Source organism: Dermacentor andersoni, chromosome 8 (genome assembly GCF_023375885.2).
Source record: "Dermacentor andersoni chromosome 8, qqDerAnde1_hic_scaffold, whole genome shotgun sequence".
Classification (NCBI taxonomy): Eukaryota; Metazoa; Arthropoda; class Arachnida; order Ixodida; family Ixodidae; genus Dermacentor; species Dermacentor andersoni.
In genome coordinates, this window is record NC_092821.1 from 101,401,225 (window position 1) to 101,412,085 (window position 10,861).

Sequence of the window (10,861 nt, forward strand, 5' to 3'; positions counted from 1 at the left end):
CATCCTCAACGCACGCAGATCGGTCTTCATAATTTAGTCGGTAAAGAATCGCACCATAGAGCGTATTGTACATCATGTGATTGAGTCAGCGTGCCAAAATCCAGCCCCGACTCACCCTGCAACTACGACCAGGCATCCCGCTGATATGGGCAGTTGCCGACAGTTGCCAGGCGCAGGTGTCGGCCACACGACCCACATTGCTTCTGTTCAACTTCTACCGACGTTCTAACCTTATCTTGCACCACTGGCCTTCATCTGATTTCCTTCTACACTAAATGTTTTGGTCACAAAATTTGCTACCCCTTCAGCGTGATCTCATTTGATCTTCAACCCGAGAACGTAAGTGGAGCCCTAAGGTTTCCAGTGGTTTCAGTTTTGCCATGATGCCTTCATTTTTGTCGGTCTCTGTTCATATGTCTATGCAGTTTTCATTGATGCGGTAATCAATGCACGGCCAAGACACCGAAGGTTTATCAAGTTCGTAACACAGCCAGTAGGCTGTCTTTATTTCAGCTTATTTATTATTTGCGTCCACCACAACTTTACTCTAAGGGTGCTTTTTTTTACTACAATATAATGATAGGTGAAGTTGTGTTCAAAATTTTCTCTTTTATTAATATCGTATTCTTGCTATCATTGCGGTATGTAATGTGCAATGGATAGTCCAGCGTCATCACATAAATTCCTTTCACTTTTTGCCTGAGCGCGCCCGGCATCGCGATGTATATAAACGTAACTTGAACCTATTTCCCAGAGCTAAACGCTCAATAGAACGCTGACATCACCACAAACAATATCAACACGGGTCATGCTACTCAATCTTCTGATCCCTGTGTTAGCAACCTGCTTTTCTGAGGTTAGGTCCTCTACAATATTAGAGAGATACCAGGAGACACTTCCCTCTTCCATATAATTCCCTTAACCGAGAACATGCCGTCGCGTAGCGACAGCTTCAAACTAATTCATTTCCCTGCCTCTTTTATCTGCACCTCTTCCACCCCACAGAATATCCCTTATACTGTTCCTATTGTGGAGCCAAGCCTACAGTATATCATTGCACATGGGAATGTCTGCACCCTCCAGGTTACTCCCGTATTCATTCACCTTCCTCCTGGGCGGGCACGCTGATAAGCTCAGAACCGCAAGAGTCGCGACTGCTAATACGGCGGGCCCGCGGAGTGGCGCGAGCCAATCAAGCCATGAACTAAGGGCTCCACCCTACAAGCAAGTCACCCAATCTCATTAAAACTAAATGTTTTCTTTTCTTTCTCTCTCTCTCGTACCGCCGAAACGTACCCCTGAAGTCTCCGATCTGGTAGCTGTTATCCTTGAGCAACTAAATTAAACCATCGTCAGACAACTCCATGATGCCCTGGCGAGAAGGGACCATTCCCGGTCACGCACGTAGAGCCGGGTCGACGTTTTGAGTGCAGCTCTTAGGTGCCAATTAATGCGTTGAGCGATTCAAATACTTTGCCTCAATAGAGCCAAATTACAAATACCTAACAGTTGCGCTCAAAATTCACATTAGGAAGTATGATAGTGTAAAAGCCGACGTGCTTGACCCGTTGATCAGATTTTCGACGGTCGCCGAGCGTGTTCGCCGCTATCGTTGTGCTATAAGTGTAGCCTGTCTTGTGTGCACGAGTTCGCCCAATAAAAGTTAGTTTTGTCGTTCACTGTATTCCTACTGTGTTCTTCAACGTCACCACCACGTGACATATGGTGGCGGTGCTTTTTTTTCATGCACCGGACGCCCCCGACAAGATGAGATCCAAGCCCGGATCGCAAAGACAACGTTAACGTAGTCCCAGACCATCGGGCAAGCCGCCGTCTGCAACAGCTGCTCCCGGAGCACGGACGTCTACCTGAGAAGACCAAAAAGATTGTGGCCAAGGCAACCCCAATAGCAGCCCCAGCGTCCCCCATCGTGCTGCAGCAGCCCAAGGAACCACCGACGTTCCGCGGTTTCACATTTGAGGACCCGCAAAGCTGGCTCGAAACGTATGAGAGGGCCGCTACGTTTAAGAGCTGGAACAGTGACGGCAAACTGAGACATGTCTTCTTCGCATTGGAAGACGCTGACAGGACGTGGTTGGAGAACCGCGAAGCCACCTTGACCACCTGGAACCTGTTCTGAAGCGGCTTCCTGCAGACATTCGCGAGCGCCGTACGCCGAGAACAAGCGCAAGCGCTTTAGAACCCAGGGTGCAGCTACCTATTGAGACAACTGCGATCTTCACGGAGGAAATGAGCCGTCTATTGCGTCACGCCGATCCCGAAATGCCCGATTAGAAGAAAGTCTGCCTACTCATGCGTGGTGTGAAAGAGGAACTTTTTGCCGGAATGGTACGAAGCCCACCGAAGACCGTCGACGAGTTTCTTCGCGAGGCCACCAGCATCGAGAAGACACTCGAGATGCGAAACCGGCAATCCTATCGCCGCACGAACTCTACAAACTACGCTGGGGCTCAATCACTGGCTACCGACGATCTACGCGAGACTATCAGAGCGGTCATACGGGAGGAGCTGCAGAAGTTCTACCCAAGGTCGCAGTCCCAAGTAGATCCGATCGCTCAAGTCGTCAAAGAAAAGGTTCAGCGATCGCTTGGAGTCCCTGAGATGCAACCACCATAACCGCAACCTCAGCCGGAAGCGATGACCTACGCCGCCGCCGCCCGCCGTCGAGGTCCCCCTCCACGACAACGCCAGGGCCCTGTAACGCCGTAATTCCGTCGTCTACCACCGCCGCCGCCAGCACGTCCACCCGTCACCCAGCGCAGCTACGCCAGGAAGACGGACATTTGGCGAGCCGCCGACCACCGCCCGCTCTGCTCCCACTGCGGCGAAGCCGGCCATGTGTACGGGCGATGCCCATACCGCGACCTGGGATTACGAGGGTTCGCCGTCGACGCACCGTGCCCTCGGGAAGGTGAACTCCCTCGTGACATCGCCGACTACCTCGGAGCTACTCAGCGGAGCCCTCGACGACCGTCCCATTCACCGTCACCAGGCCGCTACCTGTCGCCGCAGCGCCGACCATACACCGGCCCAACCCGGGGCCGCTCTGCGAGCCCGTATCCGGAAAACTAAAAGCAGCAACCGATGGAGGTCCGGTTGCTGTTCGTCGAACTCACGAAGATCCTCCGCCGCCGACGAAGACACCGAAGAGACCATCTCGACGACATGATAACGACACGCCGCCGTCCCGACGAAATCAGCAAGCCAAGACTACACCGACGAAAGACGACTTGGCGACGCGACGTTCCATATTCATTTCAACACGACGCAGCCCTGATCCGGCGACAAGACCTAACTGCAACGCCAGACAAAGAACCACCGACCTCGACGTGTTTCTCGACGGCCACGCAGTTACCGCCTTAGTGGACACAGGGGCTGATTACTCCGTAATGAGTGGACACATCGCCGCCCAGTTGAAGAAAGTTAAGACCGCATGGGAAGGCCCTCAAATTCGGCCCGCTGGAGGTCACCTCATAATGCCGACTGGAATGTGCACGGCAAGAATTACCATTCACGAGCGGACTTACCCTGCCACCTTCGTTATCCTGCAACAGTGTTCACGAGACGTCATTCTCGGCATGGACTTCCTGAACCAACACGGCGCAATCATCGACCTGAAGTCGAAGTCCATAACACTGTCGGAAGATAAAGCCATACCGCCAGAGAGTCCTCGTAGTCACCACGCCTTGAGTGTGCTCGAAGATCAAGTGAGCATCCCGCCTCGCTCCAGCATTGTTATTTCGTCGGCACCGAAACACCCGCTGACGTAGAAGGCGTCATCGAAGGCGACCAACGTCAACTGCTAGACCGTGAAATTTGCGTCGAAAGACGGATCGCTCGACTGCATGGAGGGAAAACTGAAGTGTCGCTGACAATTATCAGCCAGGAGTTCAAGCAAATCAACAACGGCACGACGATCGCGTACATCGAGGAAATTCTGGAAACCAGTAATGCGTTTGTCCTGTCGCATTCCGCCGCAACTACCCCGACGACCATGGTTCCCGAACCAGACTACGACACTAATCCAAGTCTCCCCGTGATTAAGCAACAGCAGCTCGGAAGCCTGCTCCAACGAAACAAAGGCTGCTTTTGGACGTCATCAAGGATTCGACAGACACCAGTCGCCAAACATCGCATAATCACCGAGTAGTGCGCTCGACCACTCCGCCAAAGCCCTTACCGAGTTTCGCCGCGAGAACGTGAAGCTATAAGAGAACAAGTCGACGAAATGCTGCACGACGACATGATCCAGCCGTCGAAAAGCCCGTGGGCATCCCCTGTTGTCCTGGTGACGGAAAAGGACGGAACCCTACGTTTCTGCGTCGATTATCGTCGTCTGAACAAGATCACGAAGAAGGACGTATACATCCTCCCACGGATAGACGACGCATTGGATCGGCTCTGCAACACTAAGTACTTCTCGTAGGTGACCCGCCGTGGTTGCTCAGTGGCTATGGTGTTGGGCTGCTGAGCACGAGGTCGCGGGATCGAATCCCGGCCACGGCGGCCGCATTTCGATGGGGGCGAAATGCGAAAACACCCGTCTACTTAGATTTAGGTGCACGTTAAAGAACCCCAGGTGGTCGAAATTTCCGGAGTCCTCCACTACGGCGTGCCTCATAATCAGAAAGTGGTTTTGGCACGTAAAACCCCATAATTATTTTTTTTTTTCTCGTAGGTGAACCTCCAGTCTGGCTATTGGCAAGTAGAAGTCTACGAAAGAGATCGCGAAAACACTGCCATCATCACGCCAGAGGGCTTCTACGAGTTCAAGGTTATGCCATTTGGATTGTGCTCGGCGCCTGCAATGTTCCAGCGCGTGATACACACGGTTTCAGCAGGATTGAAGTGGCAGACCTGTCTCGTTTACTTGGATGACGTCGTTGTCTTCGCCGAAAATTTCGACGAACACCTTAGGCGGCTCGCAACAGTACTCGAGGCCATCAAGTCATCAGGGCTCACTCTGAAGCCAGAAAAGTGCCGCTTCGCCTACGATGAGCTTCTGTTCCTAGGCCACGTCATCAGCAAGTCTGGAGTCCGCCCCGACCCGCAGAAGACAGCTGCCATCGCAAAGTTCCCGCAGCCCACCGACAAAAAGGCAGTGCGTAGATTTCTTGGCATGTGTGCCTACTACAGGCGATTTGTCAAGGACTTTTCACGCATCGCTGAGCCGCTGACACAGCTAACTAAATGTGACATCGAGTTCAAGTGGGAAACGCCGCAGGCCGACGCATTTGAAAAACTCAAACGACGCATGCAGTCGCCGCCCGTACTTGCGCACTTCGACGAGCTCGCTGATACCGAAATCCACACTGACGCCAGTAGCCTAGGCCTCGGTGCCGTCCTAGTTCAGAGAAAAGATGGACATGAACACGTGATAGTTTACGCTAGCCGGTCGTTGTCAAAAACGGAAGGCAATTATTCTACAACCGAAAAGTAATACCTCGCCATGGTTTGGGCTACAGCGAAATTTCGTCCGCACCTAAATGGCAGGCCATTCAAAGTCGTCAGCGACCATCACGCTTTGTGTTGGCTAGCGAATTTAAAGGATCCTTCAGGACGGCTGGCGCGGTGGAGCTTAAGACTGCAAGAATATGATAACACTGTAACATATAAGTCCGGACGAAAACACTCTGATGCCGATTGCCTATCCCGCGCCCCCATTGACTCGCCGCCGCAAGGTGACGAAGATGACGACGGCTTCCTTGGCATTCTAAGCGCAGAAGACTTCGCTGAACAGCAGCCAGCAGACCCGGAGTTGAAAAACCTCATCGAGGATTTGGAAGGGCCCACCGACGTTGTCCCTAGGGCATTTAGGCGAAGATTATCTGCGTTCTCGCTTCAAAACAACCTACTCGTAAAGAAGAACTTCTCACCAGTGCGCGCCAAATACCTTCTTGTTCCGTTGGCGGTGCGTCCAGAAGTACTGCACGCCCTACATGACGATCCGACCGCAGGGCACCTCGGTTTCTCCCGGACGCTATCGAGGATACAAGAAACGTATTACTGGCCGCACCTAACCGCCAATATTGCCCGTTAGGTGAAGACATGCCGAGACTGTCAGCGACGCAAGACACCACCGACAAGGCCTGCGGGATTACTACAGCCAATCAAGCCTCCTTACCGACGTTTTCAGCAGATCGGGATGGACTTGTTGGGACCGTTTCCGGCATCAACTTCCGGAAATAACTGGATCGTCGTGGTGACGGACTATCTCAACCACTTCGCTGAAACTAAAGCTCTACCGAAAGGCAGCGCAGTCGAAGTGGCGAAATTTTTCGTCGAGAACATCCATCTGCGACATGGTGCTCCAGAACTCCTCATCACCGACAGAGGAACGGCTTTTACAGCAGAGCTCACGCAAGCCATTGGGCATGGACGCACGACAGGAATGATGGCCTCACGCATCTTTTTGTTCATTCCACAGTTATTCGGTGCCCTGGTCCTTGGCTGGGAATGTCATGCGGTCTCTCGTCACGGTGGAGCGCTCTACAACGGTTCGTTGACCACGGAAGCAAAGTTTCAAGACATCTGTGCCTCACCTGCCTCATCTTATCCTGGCGACTGGTGCTTGCCACCAAATGAGATGCTCCCTGTCGACCAGTGCCTCACCGGCAACGGTACAGTTGGTGACCATTACGACGAAGCTGCGATGGCGGGTGCTTTCCCAGCTTCCATGTCTCCGTACGCTGCCGCCCTCCTCTGGCAGGGTGGTTACGTCACTGGTCACTTGTCACCTGATGTGCACTGCGCATCTTCACCGTCTCTGGCTGCGCCGATAGCGAGTCAGCTTAAAGCCAGCGCTCCGAACGAAATCTTCAGTGGGCATGGACGCACGACAGGAATGATGGCCTCACGCATCTTTTTGTTCATTCCACAGGTCAGTTGCCTTTCCATATCAAGACTAAAATCCGACGATCCATTTATAATCGTGCTTCCATGCCCAGAAGCAGTGCTTGGCCCTTTTTGTTCTTTGTTATTGCTTTTGTGCGGTGACGTTGAGAGTAATCCTGGTCCTCCGAGAGAACAACCATCAGATACGTTATCCGAAGTTCTGAAAACCTTACGCGATTTGAATCAAAGGTCTAAAAGAATGGAGGATAACCAAAAAGCAATGCTGGACACTATTACAGAGTTAAAAACGCATCAGGAAACGGTGGCGGAAGCGATATCAGAAATTAAAGAAAGACTTGCGACGGTAGAAAATCAGACCGGTACTTTTGAAAAATGGCAGCATGAACTCGGTGACGTGCGTGAAGCGGTGGGGAATATAGCAAAGGACGCTGCATTCCTACGCTCCCGACTGGATGATGCGGAAGACCGCTCTCGTAGAAATAATCTACTTTTTTATGGTTTAACGAACATCGCCACCGAATCCGCTGTTCAATCGGAGGAAAAGATACTGGACATTCTAACAAACACACTAAGCCTCAGAATAACTAGTGACAGCATATCGCGCGCACATCGTATTGGTAGATTCAGTCCAGGGAAGTCTCGTCCGTTGATAGTAAATTTTGCTGCCTATAAAACGAAGGAAGAAATATTATCGAACCGCCCGTTGCTAAAAGAAATGAGTATCTCTGTTAGTGAAGATTTCAGTCCCGCTACACGTTACGCCAGAAGAGCTCTTATCGAATACGGAAAAGGTCAGAATGTACCATTTAAATTAAGATATAACAAGCTACTAATAGGTAAGAAATGCTATGTATACGACGCCACTGAGCAAAAGGTCTGTGAATTGAAGCCGTTAAGTAGCACCTCAGAGGATGCCACGGCGTCTGTTCTATCCTTAAGATCAGGCCGCAATGTTCTAACGGCGCGCCCATAGGATAACGCGAGGGGTAGGGACCTCGATCCTATAATATCAAAACTACCAGTTCTTTTTACTAATATTCGAAGCTTCTTACCTAAAAAAGATGATCTCTGTAGCCTAATAAATGATTGTGATGCAGACATAATTGCATTAACCGAAACGTGGTTGACGAGCAAAGCAACAAACTCTGAGTTATTCCACTGTAATAAAAAGTACAATATTTACCGTACTGATCGCGCTAACACACTAGGCGGTGGTGTCTTAATTGCTGTTAATGAATGCTTTGACTGTGTCCCTGTAGCCATATCATGTAACATTGAATGTGTATGGTGCTGCATTTCTGTAAATTTCAAAAAAGTCGTGATCGGTGTTTGTTACCGACCACCATCATCAGCCCCTACTTTTTGCGATAGCATGTACGATTGCTTGTGCCAGATTAGTGTTCGCTTCCCCGGAACGCCAATATTACTTATGGGCGATTTTAACTTCCCAAATATTTCCTGTTCAAGCACGTGTCCTTTACTAAATACAACTTCCGTTGAATCAAAGCATTTTGTAGAGATATGTGCTGACTTCAACCTGGTTCAGGTAGTTACTTCCCCTACACGTGTAACGAACACCACGTCATCTCTTTTAGATCGTGTTTTAACATCATCAACAGATATCATATCTAACGTTACACACTCACCCGGCTTGAGTGATCACGACGTCTTGCATTTTTTCATTAGCTTGGCAATCCTACCGTCCCAAAACAGTATTAAAACCATTCGTGATTATAAAAACGGCAACTTCACCGCTATCAACAACGAACTTGCTCTTTTCCTTGATAATTACCTGCCTAAAGTTGCTGAGCGCTCACTGGATACTAACTGGAATATATTCAAAGAAAAAATTCACGATCCTGTTAACAAGTTTATTCCGAAGAGGCGCGTTTTTTCGAATAACAATGCTTCATGGTATACTAAATCTTTGAAACGCCTATCTAACAGAAAAAAATGTCTTTTTCGCACCGCTACGCGGACGGAAAGCCGGGCTAAATGGTCTGCTTACAAAGAAGCTGCCTCGGCCTACTCATCTGCGATAAAGAACACAAAATTTTCTTTTTTCAATATTACCCTTCCGAACATGCTCATCAATAATCCAAGGAGCTTCTGGAATGTAGTAAGGCCTAGTGCATCGAAAATCATATCACTTAGCACGTCTTCCGGTGAGCCTATACCTCGGCAGCACTGCGCTATGATTTTAAATAATGTATTTATAAAAGCTTTCACTCCTTCAGCACATGATAACGACCTTCCTAGGCTACCATGCTGCAATTTTTTTCCTATGGATCCTGTAATTTTTAACTCTACTGGCATAAAAAAAATAATAGACACTCTTAAGCTTACGTCTTCTTGTGGAATAGACGAAATCACGACGAAATTTCTAAAAAATACTAGTGAGTATTCCTCTATCATCTTAGAGAGCATTTTTGCACAATCGTACCTGTCCTCATCCTTGCCTCATGACTGGAAAACAGCAAAGATTATTCCTATCCACAAATCTGGCGAAACTCAAGATCCTTTTAACTACAGGCCCATATCGATTACCTCAGTACCATGCAAAATTATGGAGCATATCATATTTTCTAACCTCGTCAAGTTTCTTGAAGAAAATAATTTTTTCTCTAACAGTCAACATGGCTTCCGCAAATTTTTTTCTTGTGAGACCCAGCTGGTAACTTTCACTAATGACTTACATGTATATCTTGATAGCGGTTTTTTGACTGATTGCATATTTTTGGATTTTTCTAAAGCTTTTGACAAAGTGAAACATGTACTGCTACTACACAAACTAAGCGCACTCAACATTGACCCGGGAGTACTCAGCTGGATCCAATCGTTCCTTTCTTCTCGTTCCCAATTTGTTGTAACTAATGACTCCACATCTCACGCGGCTCCAGTTGAGTCAGGTGTTCCACAAGGGTCTGTTCTTGGTCCTCTTTTATTTTTAATATATATTAACGATTTACCTGATAACATTTCCTCACAAATTTGTTTATTCGCTGACGACTGCGTTATATATCGAAAAGTGACTAATGCATCTGATATAGCTACCCTTCAATCCGATTTAAATAACATATCTAACTGGTGCCTCACCTGGTGCATGGAACTCAACATTAATAAATGCAAATCTATGAGGATTTCTCGTTCTAACACAACTTGCCCTACCTACGCCCTTAATGAGTGCCCCCTTCAATCCGTTACATGCTACCGTTATCTTGGCATTCATATAACTAGCGATCTTTCTTGGAAGCAGCATGTACAGTATGTAATATCTAAAGCTAACCGCTCCTTAGGATATTTGAAGAGAAATTTTTCGCTTGCGCCAGTTTCATTAAAACGGCTTTTGTACACGACATATGTCCGCCCCCAATTAGAATATGCCTCATCCGTTTGGGATCCTCATCAGATCACATTAATTAACGAAATTGAATCGGTGCAAAATCGCTCCGTTCGTTTCATCTTGGCTAACTACCATCGCACTGCTAGTGTTACAATAATGAAGAGAACCCTTCAGATTCCATTATTATCTCTTCGCAGAAAAGAATCACGCATTTCCCTCTTTCATAAAATCTACTACCACAACGCATCTCTTCGCCCTCTTTGGATCCAACCTGCGCCTTATTATTCGGCTCGTCGTGACCACTTACATAAAGTTAACGTACCCCGTCATAACACCGTCGCGTGCTCACAATCATTCCTTCCTAGGACTTCAGTCGACTGGAATAATCTACCAACATCATTAGTAAGCATCAGTGACCCCACTCGTTTTAAGAATGCACTAATCAACATAAAATAATGTATGGTTGCAAATGGCATGATTATGTGCTTATTCGTGAACATTGTCTGTTTGCTAAAGTGTATTCTTTGTGTATTATCATGTTATGTAAGCCTCTGATATTTGTCATGAATGTATTACTACTTTTCTTTCATATTGCTTTTGTTCGTTGGAAATTCCTTGAACTAATCCTGCATTTTTTACTCT